The following is a 6,538-nucleotide window of genomic DNA, read 5'->3' on the forward strand; positions in this document are numbered from 1 at the left end:
ATAGCCTCTTCATCATGGGCTAGGGTCTGTTTCCAAGCTCTCTGTTCTGTCCCATCAACCTGTGTGTCTATCTCCGAGCTCACACACATTTTTATGGTATTAATAGTACATTATAGTATATAGTATTATGCTTGCTCCTTTGGAAGAATGTCTTCCACTTAGAGTCACAGATAAAATGCAGGATGCCCAGTTAAACTTGAATTTCAGATTTATTTTTACTTGCTAAATCTGACAACTCTACTTCCATTTCATTGTTCTTTTTTTCCCCTTTAGTATTTCCTTAACTATTCCCATCCATTTATTCTTTCATGGGTGTTTGAATCACATTATCAAGTTCTTACAAAATCATTCAATTGAGTTTTAATTAGATTGCATTAAATATATGTTTAGAGATGTTTTGGGTTTTTTGTTTGTTTTGTTTTTTTGTGGGTTTTTTTGGTGTGGTTGGTTGGTTTGTTGTTTTTGTTTTGCCAATTTTAGTTTTTCTTTCCAGAAACATGGATACGGTGTATCCCTGAACTTAATCGAAGCTACCTTTATGTCTTTCGAGAAAGTTCTTCAGAATCTTCTGGTTGTTTTGTTTTCATTTGTATTGCTCTCATAGGTCGTGAACGTTTCTTGTGGGGCTCATTCCTAGGTATTTGTGTATTTTTGTTTATTTGCTGCTTTTATAAATCTTTTTTTCCAATATATTTCTAGCTTTTTGTCTAGTATAGAACATTTCTTTTTTTTTAATTTTTTAAAAATTTTATTAGTATAGAACATTTCTACTTTTTAGGTACTTTCAGTTTTTTAATGATTAAAAATATATATTCGTTGTAGATAAAAAGCAAATAGTCCTGAAATGTTAAAAGAAAAAGGAAATGTGTCTCATTCATTCCTAGGGTCTCACTCACCACTATCACAAATCTCAGCCCTCAGTGATAATAAATGCTGGCAAGTCTGAGTATACCTGCAGGCATTTTCTATGCATCTAAAATGTGATGTAAAATACATTTTTAAAAATTTGTGTGCATACACATTTCTGTACACATGGGATCTTACTGTGCATATTGTTCTTTGAATCTCCCCTCCCCTTTTTTTTTAAATTTAATTTGGTTGCGTGGGGCTAAGCGGGAGCAGGGACATCTCAAGGAGCCGGGCTTGGGGAGAATTGCCGGGCAGCAGGGCCGGGTCAATGCCTGGGAAATGCACCACCAACGGTGTCAGGGCCCAGCTGCTAGTGTTGCAGGCGCTCCCGGGTCCCCAGAATTTTCATATTAAGCCAACTTAACCAAACTCTTTCATTAGTTCTAGAACTGTATCAGTTGATTTTCTTGAATTTCCAGATAAGACAAATATGACATTTGCAAATCATTATAAGTTTTTGATCTTTATCATTTTATTTCCTTGCCTTAAACTATTTCTTTGGCTACAGCTTTCTGAATAATGTTATATACCAGCAGTAAAAGTAGCACTCACTTTGAGTGTACACCATTAGAACAGGGATCATAAATTCAAATGCCTGGGGTGGAGGGCAAGCATGGGCAGTTTAACTGAGTAAAATTAGTTTACGAAAAATAAAGGACCACAAGGAATATTGTGAACTGGGGAGTTCACACTCCATCCAAAGAGGAATCATATGCTCACCTCCTGCTGGCTGGAGGAATATGGCCCATTATTGCTAACTCTAGTTTGTGATGCTGAAAATCTAGTTTTTTTATGTGTAAGCTCCACTTTTTAAAATATTGGCAATTAATTCAACTTTTAAAAACTATACAAAATATATCTGTGGGTTATATTTGGCCGGCAGGTGGCTATTAAGAAATCTCTATGCTATAGTTTTAGCATTAAGCATGATGCTGGCTCTTTGTTTGTAAGAGATACTCTATAATATCAAAAGAGTTTTTGGAGATATGATATTAAATGTCTCTGTGAGAGTTCACAAACCAGAAAGTTGAGAGCAATCTACAAAGCCATGGGAACAAAGGGTGTACAAGTCAACAATGGATAAGGAGGTAGGCTGGGGTACCCACCTGGGCAGAGTGCATGCGCTTAGGAAACCCTTCTTGACAAACTGTAACTGCTCCCCACAAATTTCCCTTTCATAAAACTCTGGGTTTTGTGGATTTACTTCTGCAGTTTCCTATAGTCACTAGAATTTTTAATATGCTCAGAACAAAATATAAATTTTTCTGAATCATAAAACCAGAAAGGCAATGAATACTGAAAGGTGGACCAGCCACAGGGAAAAATTTTGAATCTCAGTATGTTCATGGTCTCCAACAAAGCAAATCCGAACTTATTGGCACCATATGGACAGTGTGAAGGAAGGAGTCTTTGAGGAGTTTCTCATTAAGAAGGTATGATAAATGAAGATTAATTATACAATATACACATCTTTAAGATTATATCCTCGGGGCGCCTGGGTGGCTCAGTCATTAAGCGTCTGCCTTCGCCTTGGGTCATGATCCCGGGGTCCTGGGATCGAGCCCCGCGTCGGGCTCCCTCCTCCACGGGGAGCCTGCTTCTCCCTCTCCCACTGCCCCTGCTTGTGTTCCGTCTCTCTATGTCAGATAAATAAAGTCTTAAAAAAAAAAAAGATTATATCCTCTTTGCGTGATGTGCTGGGTTATTCTTTTTATTTTGCTAACTCTAAAAATTATTTATGGGACTATACTCACTTTACCCATGATCTTTCCTTGACTATAAGATATCCCTCACATTTTGGAAGACAACATTATAGTAAGCATTTGGTAAAAATCTGTTGAATGAATGACATAATTAATGAATGCCAATGAAAAAGCTCATTCACCAGAAAAAGCTAAATCTTAAATAGTAACTCTAATTTTTATTTTGCATGGCATTGACTTTAACCCCCCACTCTTACCTTAGTCCTAATCCTAACAGTGATTTAAAATAAAAGATAAACCTTAACCCAAATAATGAGTTTAATAGTCCTCCCCTGATCCTAATCTGAAACCAAGAATTTGCAATCTCCATACTTCCAAGGGAAAACAGAAAATGGGGTGAATAACAGAACAGCAAAGCTGTGTCAGGAAAAGGAAAAACATACCTAGAGGCCAGAGAGGAGCACAGCGTACGGCGCCTCCCTGATTTGGCATTCACCGTTTTCATCACCATGACCCTCAACTAAATCCTGAACCCAATCCCAATACCACCCAAGCTACTATGGGGACATATCTCACAGTGCCTCCATCTCCAATCCAAGCTTCCTCTTAAGAACCAAACATGGGGGGTGCCTGGGTGGCTCAGTCGGTTAAGCGGCTGCCTTCGGCTCAGGTCATGATCCTGGGGTCCTGGGATCAAGCCCCACGTCCAGCTCCCTGCTCAGTGGGGAGCCTGCTTCTCCCTCTCCCTCTGCCTGCTGCTCTGCCTACTTGTGCTCTCTCTCTATCTCTCTGTCAAATAAATAAATAAAAATCTTTAAAAAAAAAAAAAAGAACCAAACATGGCCATCAGAAAGGATGAATACCCAACTTTTACATCAACATGGATGGGACTGGAGGAGATTACCCTAAGTGAAATAAGTCAAGCAGAGAAAGTCAATTATCATATGATTTCACTTATTTGTGGAACATAAAGAATAGCATGGAGGACATTAAGAGAAGGAAGGGAAAAATGAAGGGGGGGAAATCAGAGGGGGAGATGAACCATGAGAGACTATGGACTCTGAGAAACAAACTGAGGGTTTTTGAGGCAAGGGGGTTGGGGGAATGGGTTAGCCGGGTGATGGGAATTAAGGAGGGCACATGCGGCGTGGAGCACTGGGTGTTATACGAAAACAATGAATCGTGGATCACTACATCAAAAACAAATGATGTATTGTATGGTGACTAACATAACATAAAAAAAAAAAAGAACCAAACATGAAACGAGTGTGCAAATTCCTTACACACCCCTGAGTGTAGATACCCAATCAATTACATATCCTCAAAACTCTTCAAACAGGCAGATCATAATGAAGGAACTCAATCAGTCCACTGTGACAGAATTCATTCTATTGGGCTTTGCCCCTAACCCCAGGACCAACCCTCTGCTCTTCACCTTCTTTCTCATCTTTTACCTGCTCATCCTTGTGAGCAACAGCCTCCTTATCACTCTTACCCACCAGGACTCCCGCCTGCACACACCCATGTACTTTCTCATCAGTGTCCTCTCCATGCTGGACATGTGCTACATGACCACCACTGTGCCCCAGATGCTCATGCATATCCTCAGCAAGAAGAGGGCCATCTCTTTTGCTAGGTGTGTGGCCCAGATGTACATCTTCCTCTTTTTTGGGGTCACTGAGTCCTGGCTCTTCTCCATCATGTCTGTGGACAGGTACATGGCCCTCTGACACCCTCTCCGGTACAAGGTCATCATGAGCCGCTGGATGTGCCTCCTCATGGTGGGCATCTGTGTAGCGTACGGAGTGGTGGGTGGCCCGTGCTACACCTTCTTTGCTGTGCACCTGCCCTACTGTGGCCCTAATGAAATTGACCACTACTTCTGCGACATCCCTGCCGTCCTGAAGCCGGCCTGTGCAGACACATCCCTCAATGACTTGGTAGACTTCATCACGGGCTTCAATGTCATCATGGTCCCCCTGGCCCTGGTTATCATCGTTTATGCCAACATCTTTGCCACCATCATGAAGATCCGCTCAGCCCAGTGATGGATCAAGGCCTTCTCCACCTGTGCCTCCCACATCACTGTGGTCACCATGTTCGCCATTCCATGCATCATCATGTACATGAACCCTGGCTCTGACTCCTTGTCGAGCAATGGCAAGAAAATGACCCTTTTTAATAACATTGCCACAGCCTTCCTCAAGCCTGTCATCTACAGTCTGAGGAACAAGGACGTGAAAAAAGCTTTCCTCAAACTGTTGGGATGGAGCAGGACCCCAGAGTGAGGCTTTAAAGCGGAGGACCAGGGGAGCCCAACAACGCAGGACTCACACCCACAACCCCGCCAAAGACTCTTCCACGAGACCTGGCAGGCTGCTCTCCATAAAGTCACGCCATCACCCTGGCCCAGTGGGAGGGAACTGGGCACTCAGACAACAGCAGTATCTCTAGTGATGTGGTTTGGGACAGAGGGGATTGTGAAGGTAGAGTACACTGGTCAAGAGCCGGGACCTCAGTGCCAGACAGAGCAGGATGAGAGACTTGATTTGAACAATTAATAGGTATGTGACATTTTGCAAGTCATTTAACTTACTCTAAGGTTTATATCTCTTCCTCCCAGGGAAGTTGTGACGATCAAATGAGATATTATATGAAACGTGTTTAGTACAAGTGGCAATAGCTTTCAACAGATACTAGTTTTAATCTTTAAAATTTATTTCTCAGGATGAATTGTCAGCCTTGAATTAGCCATGATCCTCTTCTGGGCTATGGAAGTGACTGAAACCCTAGAGAGTAAAGAAAAAAAAAAAAAAGGGAGTGGAAGTAGGGATAAAATCTCAAAAACCGAGAAGTGGAGAGTCTTAGGGGGAGAGACTCTAGAATGAGGAAGTGAACCCTTCTTTCCCCAACCACAAATTGTGTACCCAAAATTATCTTACAGTACCACTTTGTAGCTATTTGCTTCTGTGCTTTTGTATCTTCATACTTCTTGAATTTCCTTTTCCCTTTGTTGCTAATAAAGTCCATTTTGGAAACCTACAAACTGCCTTGGGTGATGTCAAGGAAGAGAGACTCTGTCCACCTGAGGATGAACAAAATTAGGGGAACGTCAGCATAATGGTCCCCCCAGATGGATGCAAAATTTAGGCAGTCCAGAGAAAGATTAAAATCTCCATGGGTAGTTTTTGCTCTGCTCCCTTTTGCTTGGAGAGACCGTCCCTGAAACTGCTTACTCCTCATAGAATCTTTACAACCGTAGACTGCTTTTTCCCAAGTTTCACCCATCTTCAGGGTCATGTTCCTGGGATCACCCATATTTACAGGCTTTGCCTATTTGCTGCCGCAGGAATTCCAGCATCCAACAAAGCAATCGCCACAGGGTTCTAGGGACATGTTCCACAGACTAACAGCCAACACCTTTGGGTTGCTCTTTCCCAGCTGCTTGCTGATATACAATAGCTATGAAACTCCTTGCAAAAAAAAAAAAAATCAACTGGGTTGGCCAGAAAAATTCAACATGGATGCCTGTGCCCCCCACAGGAAACCAGAGTCTGTGCCAAGGGAGCGGGTTTCACTGTCCTCAAAGATATTGCCCTATGCCTCCACGCAGGAGCCAGAGTGTTGCATCAACAATGAAGCAAAATTAAAAGGCAGATAACAAAAGAGGGCATTTCAATGCAATATGCTTACAGACATGTGGATAATAACATAGAAAGAGCTCTTACAAACTGGTAAGAAAAATACAAACACCCCAGAAAACTGGCAACAGATCTGAACAGTTCATAAAAAAAGACGTTCAAATCATCAATAAACATATGGGAAAATCCTACCACAGTGGACACTAAAGAAATGCAAATGAAAATATCAACGAGATCACTTTTTCGCCTTTGAAACTGGCAAAGAGGTTTTTTTTTTTTAAGATT

General features: G+C 41.6%; 1 pseudogene; it reads left to right on the forward strand.

Annotated features, from left to right (window-relative positions):
- The first annotated feature begins 3,961 nt into the window (after positions 1-3,961).
- Positions 3,962-4,900, forward strand: LOC110574963 (annotated as a pseudogene).
- Positions 4,901-6,538: the final 1,638 nt, after the last annotated feature.

This window comes from Neomonachus schauinslandi, chromosome 4 (assembly GCF_002201575.2).
Source record: "Neomonachus schauinslandi chromosome 4, ASM220157v2, whole genome shotgun sequence".
Classification (NCBI taxonomy): domain Eukaryota; kingdom Metazoa; phylum Chordata; class Mammalia; order Carnivora; family Phocidae; genus Neomonachus; species Neomonachus schauinslandi.